General features: G+C 41.5%; 1 protein-coding gene across 5 annotated transcripts in view; it reads left to right on the top strand.

Moving 5' to 3' along the window:
- LOC124794732 (threonine--tRNA ligase 1, cytoplasmic) overlaps positions 1-16,842 on the top strand; it is a 170,179-nt gene that overhangs the window by 62,220 nt on the left and 91,117 nt on the right. The window lies entirely within an intron of this gene.

Raw genomic sequence — 16,842 nt, 5'->3', positions numbered from 1 at the left:
TGTTACTGATATTTTACATCACTTCACTTGTCAAAGCCCAATTTGGAAATATAATGTGCATAAGAATGTGTTTGCAAAATAAAAAGTTCGTGAATGCAATGATGTATTAGTGTGCTCAGTGCTCTGGTGCCGCATCGATTGTGAGTGACTGAATTGTCTACAAGATATATGCCATGTAATGTTACCTCGTACTCAAGTCATACAACATAGCGTCTTAGAACAAAATAATACCTAAATTTGTCTGCTAATTATAGTTCATAAGTTCATATAGTGTGAACACTTTAATGTGGTATTTTTAGGTGGTGGGTGTTTTGAACTGTGATTGTGTCAAATACCATTAGAGATCGGGCCTGAACTACCTCGTCTATGACACTGCCAGCGTCAGCAGACAAGTACGCAGTAGCTGTTACCAGATGCTTTATGTTTGCATTGTGTTCTTATTTCGAAATGAGTGAAGAGACATATCATGGTCCTTCGTGGAGTTTGATTATAACCCTTATAACACCAGAAGGGGCTGGCAATCCTCTGTATCAGTTCTGCTTTTGCAGAAACGCTGAACACAGACGTGCCCTGCAAGAGGGAGATGGGGCTTGTTTCCCTTGCACCACTGCTCCTATCTGGCGCTCATAATTCTAGTTTATTTAGGCTCACAGCAGACTTCCGGTTTATGGTACCCGTACTCTGCACTATACTGAAAAGAATTCAAAACCTGTCAGCTTATTTGTATCACACTGAAAGTCTTCCCATAACATGCAAGTAGGCCTATACTTTTGTGCAAAGCACCTTATCAGTTCTATCTGTAGCATTTTCAAGCATGGGTCGCAGAGCTGTGAATGGCCACAGAAGATTGAAAACAATACTCTTCGTATTTAGTAATTGTTCAACTGGGTGAGAAGAGAAAAATAATCTGATGATGTAGCAGAGGATGATGTACTCACAAGGAGGACTGGATTTCTCTGTGATTTCTTCTGTCTGTAGCCACAGAGAAGTATAAAAGATTTCTTGAAAAACTTTAGCAGACCTACAGCATAATTCAACAGATGACCTTGTGGCAGGAATTTTCTGCTAATTGTTCCCGTTAGATAAGTGCCGACTGAATACAGCTTTTCTGCCTGAGGAATAGATGTAAAAAAGTTATCACAAAACACATGGTAACCTTTTTGCATGTAGCTCCCAAGAGCTAGTAGTTTCATGACGACTACATATCCCAGGCCATTCTCTTTTATTTCATTTTTGTCATCATCACTTTTTGCACCACAGTATGCATAAAACCCTAGGCAGTAATTTACTACTGAATCACACAGCATCCAAAATTTGACTCCCCATCTGTGATGTTTATTGGGAAGTTACTGGATTAGCTGTGAGTGCGCCTTTGTCCCAACAAGACTTTCATCTACACTCAGTTGCTGGTGTGGAGTGTAGTAGCGACGGAAAACATTGTTGGCAACACCCACCAACACTTGAAATTTGGCTGTTGGATCATATAATGGGTGACCAGGAGGGTGAAGTTTCGAATTGTCTACAAAATGTAAGAACCGCAGCAACAATTGAAACCTGTTGCGTGAAAACATTTGCGAAAATCACAGTGTCAACAGGTTTGCATCAGTTGACCAATAACTAAAAATCGCTGGTTTTTTTATCAGTCCCATATTCAAAATCACTGCTATAAAAGCCTTCATTTCTGCTACAGTTGTTGGTTGCCACTGTTTGATTCTCGAATTTGGTGATAAATGTGTTGACTGAATCACCTGGCGAGCGTATCTGTTAGTCTCAGTCACCATAATCGTAAGAAGCTGCTGCGTGAAGAACAAATTGAAAAAATCATTTGGTGTGGCGTTTGCTGGTATATGTTTCGGGCCTGGTACTTTTGCATACACAAAGCTTGGAGGGGGCGGATTATCTGATGCATCATCCATTATTTCAACAAAAGTATTTGCACTGCAATTCAGTTGTGTTTGGTCGTCGTCATTTGCTGACGCACAATCGTCATTTGAAGAAGAAAACGACGAGTCCTCTTCTCCACCGGACATCTCATAATCCGATTCACTTTCTGCAAATCCTGCAAATTCATCTTCACTTCCACTACTTATCATATTATTGTCTAAATCACTTGTATCGAACTGCAACTTCTTACTTGACGACGCCATGCTGCCGCGAAATACTCGGTAAATAAACAGCACCAGAGAAGTTTATTTTACTCGAAATATCGCACTGACAATCAAAAAGAAGATCGATATGCTGTGCCTTCGACCTTCCTTCTGCGTCTTGGCTAGGACATACTAACAACTTTACCTTCAAGTGCGGAAAAAATGAATGAGAAGGGCATCACGATCAGATCGTTACTGGCATTTTTTGCCGAAAATCTGGATCACGATCAAATCGTATTTGGCACTAAAAAGGGTTAAGTAGAGGCAAAGGAGGAAAACAAGAAGAGACAATTTTGGAAAAAAAAGTGTGCAAGTTTTTGCAAAAGTAAACATTCCAGTCAAAGAGCTGCCCCCAATCACCAAATTTTTAACAGTCAGTTTCAAAGAACCAAGGCTTCGTCTTCAAGCACATAGTGTGGACAAGCTTTCAATTTTAGTTCCTAATCATTTACAAAAAAATGTAAATAACTAAAAAAAATGCAAAACTTACTAAAAATAGATGCTAAATTTTCAGCTTCTTAGTCATAAAGTGATACTTTCTACTAGAACACCTCAATTACTATAACTGACAATTGTAAAAGAAATAGCTGGAAGGAAGCCTATGCTTGCCTGATTTCATAAAGTTAATGAAAAATTAGATTAATTATAGCACCTCACACGGGCATTTAATCAATTATTCTTCCTGTATCCATACATGAATGGAACAGGAAGAAATCATAATAACTGGTAAACTAGGATTTTCCCTCTGCCATGCAGTTAACAGTTGTTGCAAAGTAAAGATATAAACAAAGTCTTGAAATGAACTTCTTTTTTCCGTGGAAATGTCGAAACCATTCACTCTTGCTTCTTGCAAATGTGTAACCTATCTTAAGCAGTAAAAAGGTAGTATTATACCATCTCCCTTCATATAATGTCTTTGTGACAGTGATCTAAGGTCAATTTCCTGAAAGAGAATGGTTGCCTGTAAACCTGTGTTCTTATTAACCTGTAATACAGGCTACTGATTATTTATCCAGCCTTTAAAGTCAGTGTTAATCTGAAGCACCTCCACCTCACAAGATAACACTACACATTGCACTACATAAACATCTTCCCTTTCCCACTTCCCTGCTTGTGCCACTAGTATGTTAACCATGTTGTTTGCTTTAATTTAGAACTCTCACAGATACTTTATTGATGCTTCAACTTGTTGTGGGACTATTGTAGGGTACAGGATGACACGAGTTGGAATTCTGTTTGGTGTGATGAATGGCAGCTTGCTCTTAATGTGGAAAAAAATGTGAGTTAATATAGATGAGTAGCAGACAATCGAGTAACATTTGGATATGGTATAATTGGTTGTGTGCTTTAAAGAGCAGGCATAATGTTCCAGAGTGACATGAAATGGAATGAGCAATTAAGGTATGTTGTTGGGAAGGTTAATAGTTGACTTTGGTTTATTGGGAGAAATCTAGGAAAGAGTTGTTCATCTTTATATGTGACAGTGTACAGATCACTTGCGTGACTCATTCTTGGGTACTTATTGAGTGTTTGGAATCCTCACAAAGTGGGATTAAAGGAAAACATTGAAAAAATTCAGAGGTGGGCTGCTAGATTTGTTACCAGTAGGTTCAGTTAACATGCAAGTAATATGGAAATTCTCCATGAATTCAAATGGGAATCCCTGGTGGGTCTAGGACATTCCTTTCACCAAACACTATTGAGAAAGTTTAGCAAATCAGCATTTGCAACAGATCACAGAATGATCCTACTGACAGCAAGATTCATCTCACATAAGGACCACAATGAAAAGATGAGAGAAATTCGGGCTCATATGGAAGCAGAAACATATAGACAGTTGTTTTCCCTCATTCCATTCGCGAAAGGATCAGGCAATAAAATACTAAATATAAATGAAACCCAATTTTCATATATTGAGAAAATAGTCCAAAGTTTCTATACTGATATACATGAGATTTCTTAATGAAACTTCCTGACTTATTAAAATTGAGCATCGAATGTGCATTAAAATATAGCCTTTTTCCATTTTGGGCATCATACAAGGGTTGTTTCAAAAATAAGGTTCCCAAATTTTTTAAGGAATTTTTTATTCGGAAAAACGATTACACCATTGGAAACGTTGATCTTTAAGCTATTTTTCCACATAGTCATCATTTTTTTCTATGCATTTTTTCTGTCAAGTAATCCACTTCAGCATTCCCACATCAGATAAGTCTGCCGACAACCTATTGAAAAACTTGGAAACTTCTTGCAATTCCTCATCCATCTGGAATCGTAGACCGCCTAGGTGCTCCTTCAATTTCTAAAACAGATGGTAATCATTGGGTGCCAAATCGGGGCTGTAAGGGAGGTGCTCAATGACATCCCAGCCAAATTTGTCGATTAACTCCTTCGTTTGTTGCGACACATGTGGACGGGCATTGTCACGATGCAGCCTAACGCCTTTGCTGAGTTTTCGCCTACGACGATTTTTGATTACCCATCTTAAGCTTTTTCAAGGTTTCACAATAACCTGTCGAGTTTATGGTAGACACTCTAGGCATAAAATCAGTGAGCAGTACACCACGCCAGTCCCAAAACACCGATGCCATGATTTTTCCTGCTGACAGCTGCTGCTTAAACTTCTTTGGTGGTGGCGATGCGATGTGTTTCCATTGTCACGATTGTTGTTTTGTTTCTGGAGTAACGTTATTGCACCACAATTCATACCCCATAACAATGGAATCGAGGAAGTCTTCTTTATTCTTGTCACATTCACTCCAGAACTTCAGAGCACAGTCAACGCACTGCTGTTTATGGACTTATGAAATCATGTGCGGCACCCAGCGTGCGCACACCTTGTGGTAACCTAGCTTTTCAATCAATATCCTGTCAATTGAAGCTTCAGAAGCCTCAGGAATTTGAGCAGCCAGTTGCCGGATGGTGATTCGCTATCTTCGAGCAGGATTTGCTCAACTTTCACCACAACTTCGTCATAGATCGATGGCCTCCCACTTCGTTGTTTGTCATGGACATCCGTACAGCCTTTGGCAAACTCCCTACATCATTTGCGGACGTGTTGAATGCTTATACATGTTTCCTCATACACTTCATTCAATTGCCGATGAATTTCTACAGGTGGTAACTTTCTGGTGTGCAAAAATCGGAAGACCACACAAATTTCACACCTGGTGGTGATGGCCTCTATCGCTTATGGCTGTCAGGCCGGTACTGACCATTGCAGAGCCATGCTGGTTGTTGGAATCGGTGGTGGGGGATCCGGCAAACACAGTGGTGTTGCCAGATTTCGCATCGCACCATGCACACGAAGAGTACAGAGCTGGGAACCTTACTTTTGAAACAACCCTTGTATTTACCAACTGGTAGCATCAGCACACCTCATTCAAATCTTATTGCTCTGCAAAACTCGCAGGAGTTATTCTGTGTCCTTTGCAGAAATAGAACTCATGTTGCAAAATTGTGTGCCAGAGACTGGCTCAGCCACAAGTTTGAGGTTGTTCCCAGAATGAAACTTTTTGTCTGGGGTAGAGTATACTCACTAACTGAGGCTAAATCTTTGCCCACTTGTTCAAGACTCAGTACAGCTCACAGATTTAATCTACATCTACATCTATCCTCTGCAACCCACCATGAGGTGCATGGCAGAGGGTACATCCAATTTTACCAGTTATTGGGGTTTCTTCCCATCCCATTAGCATATGGAGTGCAGTAAGAATGATTGTCTGAATGCCTTTTGTGTGTGCAATAATTATTCTGCTCTTATCCTCACAATCCTTATGTGAGCGATATGTTGTATATTCTTTCTCAAAACTTTGTTAATAGCCTTTGTCGGGGTAGTTTACATCTATCTTCAAGAGTCTTCCAGTTCAGTTCTTTCAGTATCTCTGTGACACTCTTCTGCATATCAAACAAACCTATGATCATTTGTGCTGCCTGTCTGTGTGTACGTCCTATTTGGTATGAGTCCCCACACAATTCAGTAGTAATCTATGATGGGTCGCACAAGTTGTCAATCTTGGCACCACTTTGAAATGGTATCAATATCTGACTGAACATTTATACAGCCTCTTTCAAACAGTACCTCATCATAGGTAACTGCATCAACTGCAAAAATTCTGAGGTTACTATTAATATTGTCTGCTAGGTCATTATTATACAGCATGAACAGCAAGGGTCCAGCCTTGAGCAGCCACTGGTGAAGTATCAGTGCAGCAGTAGTGCAGTAGCGAGTCGCATATTTAGCTTTCATATTTGTTTTGTAGTTTGAGTGTTTGTGCGCTTGTATATTTAAATACATAAAATCCTTGCGTATTCTCGTATTTGAGAGGAGTAATATTGCTTATTGATAGCTGTAGAACATAAATTGGCCGAGTCATTAGATAGCAGTAGGATGGATAGGGTGCGTGCGGGCGCAGGAGGAGCTGGCCACAGTTCCCGAGCAGCAAAGCGTGCTGTTGGCCACGGTCAGCCACCTTCAGGCTGCTGCCTCGAGGTGCAGCGACGGCAGAGGGTCAATGTGGAGGCTGTCCGGCTGGCCTCGCCCGTTCGTCCTGTCAGTGGGCAGGTGGCCGCTCCTTCAGCAGGGCCCGAGCAGGCACACGGGGGCAAAGGCTTGCTGGTTATTGGGAGCTCCAACGTTAGGCGGGTGGTGAAGCCCCTTATGCAATAGCGTACAGGGCTGGAAAGAAATCCGACATGCACTCAGTTTGTCTGCCGGGGGGCCTCATCCAAGATGTGGAGGCGTCCTTGCCTGCGGCTATCGAGCGTACGGGGTGCAGTCGTCTGCAAGTAGTTGCTCACGTTGGCACCAACAATGCCTGTCGCTTGGGTTCTGACGCGATCCTCAGTTCATACAGGCGGCTGGCAGATTTGGTGAAGACCGCTGGCCTCACACGCAGGGTGCAAGCAGAGCTCTCTATTTGCATCATCGTTCCCAGAGTGGATCGGGGTCCTTTGGTTTGGAGCCGAGTGGAGGGTCTCAACCAGAGGCTTCGTCGACTCTGTGACAGTCTTGGCTGCAGATTTCTAGACTTGCGCTATTGTGTGGGGAATTGTAGGACACCCCTAGATAGCTCAGGGGGGCACTACACAAAGGAAGCGGCTACTCGGGTAGCAAGAGTACTTGTGGCATGCACATGGGTTTTTTTTTAGGCTAGGCAGTAGTGCAAGGTGTCGTGATGAACACTCACCAGTCGACGTGCAGGCAGGGGAATCAGGACGCACTCAGTGTAAAGACACTTCAGCTATCAAAATATCAGCAGTAAATTTTCAGAATGTTCGGAATAAAGTTACTGAATTTACTGCCCTCCAGGAAGCCTGTGGCGCGCAAATTATCCTCGGGACTGAGACCTGGCTGAACCCTGAGATAGGAAGTTTTGAAATATTTAGTGACGGTTGGAACGTGTATCGGAAAGACAGATTAGACACCGTAGGAGGTGGTGTCTTCATTGCAGTTGACAAAAATATTGTGTCTACTGAGGTCGAAGTAGAGTGTGATTGTGAAGTTATCTGGACACGTTTACCAGGGCTAGGGGAAATAAAATTAATAGTCGGGTGTTATTACCGGCCACCAGGTTCCACCATGACAGTTCTAGAATCATTCAAAGGGAATCTACATTCTATATCACAGAAGTACCCGGATCATGCTATATTAGTTGGAGGCGACTTCAACCTACCTAATATAGACTGGGATGTCTATGGATTCATTACAGGTGGTACAGACAAGCCGTCATGTGAATTACTTTTGAACACATTATCCAAAAACTGTCTTGAACAGCTAAATCGACAGCCAACGCGTAATGGAAATATTTTAGATCTGGTAGCCACGAACAGACCAGACCTCATCGACGGTGTCAGTGTTGAGACAGGGATTAGTGATCATGATGTTGTCATTACAACTATGGTTACGAAAGTTAAGAAGTCGGTCAAGAAGGCTAGGAGAGTATTCTTACTAGAAAGAGTAGATAACCAGTTGTTAGCATCCCACTTAGTAAATGAATGGACTTCATTTACTTCCGGTGTGATGGACGTGGAAGAATTATGGGCAAATTTTAAACACATTGTAAATCACGCATTGGACAAGTATGTGCCAAAAAAGTGGGTTACGGATGGAAAATACCCACCATGGTTTAACAGCACAATTCGGAGAATGCTCAGAAAGCAAAGGTAGTTGCACTCGCGATACAAGAAAGATCGGGAGAATGAGGACATGCAAAAGTTAGCAGAGATTCGTGCTGCTGTAAAAAGAGCGATGCGCGAAGCATTCAACCACTACCACAGTCATACCTTAGCAAAATATCTTGCTGAAAACCCAAGGAAATTCTGGTCTTACATAAAATTGGTAAGCGGGTTGAAGGCTTCCATCCAGTCACTCACTGATCAGTCTGGCCTGGCAACGGAAGACAGCAAAACGAAAGCTGAAATTTTAAATTTAGCATTTTAGAAATCTTTCACTCAGGAGGATCGTACAAACATACCGCCGTTTGAGTCTCATACAGATTCCCGTATGGAGGACATAGTGATAGACATCCCTGGGGTTGTGAAGCAGCTGAATGGGTTGAAAATAAATAAATCACCAGGTCCTGATGGGATTCCAATTCGGTTTTACAGAGAGTACTCGACTGCATTGGCTCCTTACTTAGCTTGCATTTACCGAGAATCTCTTGCCCAACGTAAAGTCCCGAGCGACTGGAAAAAAGCGCAGGTGACGCCTGTATATAAGAAGGGTAGAAGGATGGATCCTCAAAATTACAGACCAATATCCTTAACATTGGTTTGTTGCAGGATTCTCGAACATATTCTCAGTTCGAATATAATGAATTTCCTTGAGACAGAGAAGTTACTGTCCATGCATCAGTATGGCTTAAGAAAGCGTTGCTCCTGCGAAACGCAACTCGCCTGTTTTTCACAAGATATCTTGTGAACCATGGATGAAGGGTATCAGATGGATGCCATATTCCTTGACTTCCGGAAAGCGTTCGACTCGGTGCCCCACTGCAGACTCCTAACTAAGGTACGAGCATATGGGATTGGTTCCCAAGTATGTGAGTGGCTCGAAGACTTCTTAAGTAATAGTACTCAGTACGTTGTCCTCGATGGTCAGTGTTCATCAGAGGTGAGGGTATCATCTGGAGTGCCCCAGGGAAGTGTGGTAGGTCCGCTGTTGTTTTCTATCTACATAAATGATCTTTTGGATAGGGTGGATAGCAATGCGTGGCTGTTTGCTGATGATGCTGTGGTGTACAGGAAGGTGTCGTCGTTGAGTGACTGTAAGAGGATACAAGATGACTTGGACAGGATTTGTGATTGGTGTAAAGAATGGCAGCTAACTCTAAATATAGATAAATGTAAATTAATGCAGATGAATAGGAAAAAGAATCCTGTAATGTTTGAATACTCCATTAGTAGTGTAGTGCTTGACACAGTCACGTTGATTAAATATTTGGGCGTAACATTGCAGAGCGATATGAGGTGAGACAAGCATGTAATGGCAGTTGTGGGGAAGGCGGATAGTCGTCTTCGGTTCATTGGTAGAATTTTGGGAAGATGTGGTTCATCTGTAAAGGAGACTGCTTATAAAACACTAATACGACCTATTCTTGAGTACTGCTCGAGAGTTTGGGATCCCTATCAGGTCGGATTGAGGGAGGACATAGATGCAATTCAGAGGCGGGCTGCTAGATTTGTTACTGGTAGGTTTGATCATCACGCGAGTGTTATGGAAATGCTTCAGGAACTCGGGTGGGAGCCTCTAGAGGAAAGGAGGTGTTCTTTTCGTGAATTGCTACTGAGGAAATTTAGAGAACCAGCATTTGAGGCTGACTGCAGTACAATTTTACTGCCACCAACTTACATTTCACGGAAAGACCACAAAGATAAGAGAGATTAGGGCTCGTACAGAGGCATATAGGCAGTCATTTTTCCCTCGTTCTGTTTGGGAGTGGAACAGGGAGAGAAGAAGGTGCCCTCCGCCACACACTGTATGGTGGATTGCGGAGTATGTATGTAGATGTAGAACACCCTTCCGTGGAGAATCTGTGAGAAGTTGTATGATACATTCATGACACAGTGAAAGATTCATTCAGAACTTTTGATGCTCATTGCTTATTGAGGTAATATGTGTAAAAAGCAATAGTAATTAATTCTTTTTCAGTTCTGACTTTTTACCGCTTTGTACTCTCTATGTTCTCATGTTTAACCCTTTTGCTACTACAGACATGCTCTCTGCATTCTGTGCTGAGCGTGACTTTGTTGTGGCTTTACTGCTCACCAAATGTGTTATCTGTGCTGAGAGATGGCATTCCGACCACTATGAAATAATTATCTTCCAATCTTAAGAAAAGTATTCAATGAACAAAAATTGATTTTTGCACATCTTACATTCTGATATTCTCACTTGGTAAAGGACTGAGTTTCTTTTCATTATATATCATAGTTATTGTGCTGCATCTAATTAATTAAAATATTGTGTGAAATTTTAAAGAATTTGGAGAGGTAAAAACATGTTTCATAAACTTTGTGTGTGGGTGATTTTAGTTCATACATTGCAGTGTATGAAATGTAGACAAGATATTGAAATTTTGTTTAAAATTGAAACAAGAATGATATCTCATTTTGATCTCAAGTTATTTGTTTTTGTACCCGGCAGACAGACTCGTACAATGCACCCATTTCCGTCATTGCCCATTTGGAATTCATTTGGTCATAACGATTCTCACATTTCATAAACAGTTGTAGATGTGTTCACAATATCAGAACTAGATTTTTCACAAATGGTAGCACTTAGAGAGGCACATATGTTGTGTTATAAATACTCAAAACATTTTATTCACAGAGATATGGAAGTAACTTGTCTGCAGCATTGAGAGGTCAGCAGAATGGGATGCGTAAATATGTTGATAGCACTTCAGGGAAACCCAGGGGTCATGTTGAAACACATCCTCTGCACTTGGGTACATACCAAGTTAATTCATTCACAGCAGTTAAATGGTTAATTATGTGAGTTCCTTGTCTTCTGACTTCACTAAGTATAAGGGAAATTGGCAACTGTAAGAGAAAAAAAGAAAAATTCAGCAAATATTTTTACAGATATTGTAATTTGCAACACAATGAGGACAGCACAATGACAAACAGTTATACTTGGAACAACACCAGTACGAAACACTCACAAGCATAATAGGCAGGTATCACAGAGCAAACTAATAATGTAATCAAGTTAATAACAGTTCCATTATCAAATCACAGTACGGTATAATGATTGTAAACAGTGTGAGTGATGAAGTGAGTGTCTGAGCTGCTGCATTGTTATTTAATAGAAGCCGTAGTTCAGAGACTTATAGGTGGCACAAATAAAATGGATGCCAGCATGCATGTCTTGGGTTGTAGATGTGCGCAGCATCTGCAGTGCTGCTCCAGGTGGCCGGCCCCATAAGGGGCCATTTTGGATTTATGAGCCTCAGGGCGGTGTGCTGTGCTGAGCCACAAATCAACAAGATGGCGGTGTGGAGTGTTATGTCACACGATCACAGATGCAGAGAGCAGCAAAGGCCCAAATGTGGCTGGAGGAGGCAGTGCCACCTATTGCCAAATGATGCCATGAAAATGTTGTCTGAAGGGTGTGATAACCCAGTACCACTGCAGACACATTAATATTTTGTGGACTTGAGAGATCCTTTCATTATTGATTTGCCAACATAATGCTATATGCCAATTAAATAATGAAAATAAAGTGCTTTGAAATGATGATGAGTGACACAAGTGAGCCAAAGAAAAATGTAAATTAGGTAAAGCATCTACTCAGTTGAGGCTGATTGACTTGCGTAAGCTCAGATCCTTTCTCCCCTCTCCCCCCCCCCCCTTCCCCCCACCCCACACGCACACACTCATAGCCATCAAACATCAAACAAATCAGTCTATGGTAGCACCAGCAGTGATGATTTCTAGGTGGTTGCTGATTTTGGCAGGAGTGGGGAGAGAGGACAGTTGTGTACAAAGTGGGAGATGTATGGGGGCAAGGATGTGGTAGGTATTGGGAGCCATGACAAATGACGAGGAATGAAAAAGTTGACAGTGAAAAAATTATAAAGAGAGGGGGTAAGTGCAAAGTTAGAATGTGGAGGAATGGTGTGGAAACTGGCAGGAGATGAAAAATACAGGTAAGGGAGAATGATAGAGATGTGAAGGTTTAGACCATTTCAGGAATGAAGAATAGGCCAGAAAAGTAGTCCCTCCCTGGGGGTGCGGGAAGCTTGCATTGCTATTGTGGCGTGCAGTATATTCAGCAACTTGATGGTAAGGTTTGGGACTAGTCACTGTTTAGAGGTAGTCATTTGTACAACAAGTACACAGTTAGTTGACTGTCATCCCCACATGCTGAACAGCTGATATAAACATAATCTAACTACTTCCACGCATGGCTCTTTCTTTAACAGGATAGGAAATGCCCTTGACTGGACTTCAGTAGGAGGTTGTGAGTGGGTGTGAAAGGCAGGTCTTGTACACGTTATTCAGCGGGAAATGACCCATGTTGTATACGATACAGAGCAAGACTGGCATATAAATTTTCTTGGACATTAAGTACGTTGGTTGAGTGCCAAAATATAACTTTGGGTGATGAAGCTATGAGTTTGTCAGACATACCTTGTATCAGTGCATGATAAGTGGTAGACTTTGCATTGTAAAAGGCTGTGATTGAATTCTTGTGAGGTTTGTGTGACATGCTAAATTAATACCCCACATTTTAGTTTCGTATTTAGTTACTGAACACTATCTTTCATTACAAAACTATAATAAGATATTCCAGAGATATGTTGTTTGAACACATTACAAATTTTATTACAATTTACTTCAGACATAAGTGAATGCAGGTATTTTTCTTATAAATTTAACTGTATTTCATCAGTATTTGTTAAACACGTATGGGAGATTTTCTTTAATAGTTGCTTGATAGTGTGTCGCTTATAAAACATAAAATTATTTTAGTTGGAGAATATGAAATTAAACATGGTAGTCTATGAAATACAGGAAATACATCTGGAATGACTCATTGAAGATGTTATTTAGCTTTAGGGGCATCACAAATGATCGGACATGTTTAGTTATATGTCTGATAGATCATTTGCAAGGATTGGATTGAATTGTTTGGGGGAAGAGACCAAACAGTGAGGTCATCGGTCTCATCGGATTAGGGAAGGATGGGGAAGGAAGTTAGCCATGCCCTTTTAAAGGAACCACCCTGGCATTTGCCTGGAGTGATTTAGGGAAATCACGGAAAACCTAAATCAGGATGGCAGGACACAGGATTGAACCGTCGTCCTCCCAAATGCGAGTCCAGTGTGCTAAACACTGCATCAACCTCGCTCGGTATTTGCAAGGCATATTGTAATGATGTAGAATGAGTTGGTTTAAGGGCCATAATACTTTTTTGATGTTGAATATTAACTGTTGAGGTTATTCAGTACTGAAGAATACTCAGACTTTTCAATAACCATGGTATGTTGTTATTTTGTACTTTATACACAAAATTAATGTCTATCTATGGAATAGGAGGAGCTGTCGAGAATGCTTTCAGTTTTCTCTTAAAGGAAACTTTTTACTATTATATCAGTAGGTAACTACTGAAAAAATATTGTTACAGGATAATTCAGATCTCTCTAACTTAACTATCTTTAATATAGGTCATTAGTAAGGACCGGAAAAATTCGCATTATGCTGTAAATGTGAAATAGGTCCGAATTCTATCTCAAAATGGTGAAATTACTTAACAAACACCGTTTCATAGTGAATCATATTCAGGTGAACTATTTTATCAGAGATAGTTTAAAATAGCTTCATTTTTTGCATATACACTACTGGCCATTAAAATTGCTACACCACGAAGATGACATGCTACAGACGCGAAATTTAACCGACAGGAAGAAGATGCTGTGATATGCAAATGATTAGCTTTTCAGAGCATTCACACAAGGTTGGCACCGGTGGTGACACCTACAACGTGCTGACATGAGGAAAGTTTCCAACCAATTCCTCATACAAAAACAGCAGTTGACTGGCGTTGCCTGGTGAAATGTTGTTGTGATGCCTCGTGTAAGGAGGAGAAATGCGTACCATCACATTTCCGACTTCGATAAAGGTCAGATTGTAGCCTATCGCGATTGCGGTTTATCGTATCGCGACATTACTGCTCACGTTGGTCGAGATCCAATGACTGTTAGCAGAATATGGAATCGGTGGGTTCAGGAGGGTAATACGGAACGCCGTGCTGGATCCCAACGGCCTTGTATCACTAGCAGTTGAGATGACAAGCATCTTATCCGCATGGCTGATTGGGCAGCCACGTCTTGATCCCTGAGTCAACAGATGGGGATGTTTGCAAGAAAACAGCCATCTGCACGAACAGTTCAACGACGTTTGCAGCAGCATGGACTATCAGCTCAGAGACCATGGCTGTGGTTACCCTTGACGCTGCATCATAGACATGAGCACCTGCGGTGGTGTACTCAACGACGAACTTGGGTGCACAAATGGCTGAACATCATTTTTTGGGATGAATCCAGGTTCTGTTTACAGCATCATGATGGTTGTATCCGTGTTTGGTGACATCACGGTGAACGCACATTGTTAGCATATATTCGTCATCACTATACTGGCGTATCATCTGGCGTGATGGTAGGGGGTGCCATTGGTTACACGTCTCGGTCACCTCTTGCTCGTATTGACGGCACTTTGAACAGTGGACGTTACATTTCAGATGTGTTACGACCTGTGGCTCTACCCTTCATTCGATCCCTGCAAAACCCTACATTTCAGCAGGATAATGCACGACCGCATGTTGCAGGTCCTGTACGTGCCTTTCTGGATACAGAAAATGTTCGACTGCTGCCCTGGCCAGCACATTCTTCAGGTCTCTCATCAATTGAAAACGTCTGGTCAATGGTGGCCAAGAAACTGGCTCGTCACAATACACCAGTCACTACCGCTGATGAACTGTGGTATCGTGTTGAAGCTGCATGGGCAGCTGTAGCTGTACATGCCATCCAAGCTGTGTTTGATTCAATGCCCAGGCGTATCAAGGCCGTTATTATGGCCACAGGTGGTTGTTCTGGGTACTGATTTCTCAGGATCTATGTACTCAAACTGCATGAAAATGTAATCACATGTCAGTTCTAGTATAATATATTTGTCCAGTGAATACCCGTTTATCATCTGCATTTCTTCTTGGTATAGCAATTTTAATGGCCAGTAGTGTAAATATCGAAAACTTATCCAATTTTTACATCTACATCTACATCCATACTCCCTAAGCATCCTGACGGTGTGTGGCGGAGGGTACCTTGAGTACCTCTATCGGTTCTCCCTTCTATTCCAGTCTTGTATAGTTCGTGGAAGGAAAGATTGTTGGTATGCCTCTGTGTGGGCTCTAATCTCTCTGATTTTACCCTCGTGGTCTCTTCATGAGATATACATAGGGGGGAGCAATACACTACTTGATTCCTCAGTGGAGGTAGGTTCTCGAAACTTCAACAAAATCCCGTACCGAGCTACTAAGCGTCTTTCTTGCAGTCTTCCACTGGAGTTTATCTATCATCTCCGTAATGCTTCTACGATTACTAAATGATCCCGTAACGAAGTGCGCTGCTCTCCGTTGGATCTTCTCAATCTCTTCAATATTCCCTATCTGATACAGATCCCACACAAGTGAGCAGTATTCAAGCAGTGGACGAACAAGTGTACTATAACCTACTTCCTTTGTTTTTGGTCTACATTTCCTTAGGGTTCTTCCAATGAATCTGTCTGGCATCTGCTTTACCGACAATTAATTTTATATGGTCATTCCATTTTAAATCACTCCTAATGCCTACTCCCAGATAACTGCTGGAATTAACTGCTTCCAGTTGCTGGCCTGCTATATTGTAGCTAAATGATAAAGGATCTTTCTTTCTATGTAATCGCAGCACATTACTCTTATCTACATTGAGATTCAATTGCCATTCCCTGCACCCTACGTCAATTCATTGCAGATCCTCCTGCATTTCAGTTATTGGAATTGTACATCAGGTGACGAAGCCCAGTTTGGAAAGGTAATGTGTGTAATGACCTGTTTGAAAAATAAAAAGTGCATGAATGCAACGATGTATCAGTGTGCACAATGCCCTAGTGCTATGTCAACTGTGGGTGTTTGAATGATGTATTTGAGATAAAAGCTGGGTAATACAGCATAGTACTTAGCCATGTGCCTGTTATTTTATAACAAAGAAATGTGTGTATATGTTTCTTAGATCAAGTTCAAAAGTTGGAACAACACAGACACTTTTAATGTGGAAAATTAGGCGGTAGATGTTTTGAACTGTGACTGCGTCAAAAACCACTCAAGTTTTGGCTGTAACTACATCGTTAACAATACAATACCAGCCTCAACAAGCAGTGGCATGGTAGCTGTTCCTGAATGCTTTGTGTTGTGCATTACTCTCCTTATTTTGAAATGAGTGAAGTGGATAATCCTGATCCATCATGGATTTTGATTACATTCCTTACAACACCAGAAGAGATCAGTGATTCTTATGGCAATGTGTCAATTCTGCTTTTACAGAACATTGGTGTAGGCTGCTGCCCTACAAAGGGAGGTGGTGCTTATTTTCTCACACTGCTCCTCACATTCCTGCAGATTCCTCGACTTGCGCCATAGGGTGGTGGGGTT

The sequence above is a fragment of the Schistocerca piceifrons genome, chromosome 4, assembly GCF_021461385.2.
Source record: "Schistocerca piceifrons isolate TAMUIC-IGC-003096 chromosome 4, iqSchPice1.1, whole genome shotgun sequence".
Lineage (NCBI taxonomy): Eukaryota > Metazoa > Arthropoda > Insecta > Orthoptera > Acrididae > Schistocerca > Schistocerca piceifrons.
The sequence above is the reverse complement of the archived record's forward strand: the minus strand, read 5'-3'. Positions and strand labels throughout refer to the sequence as shown.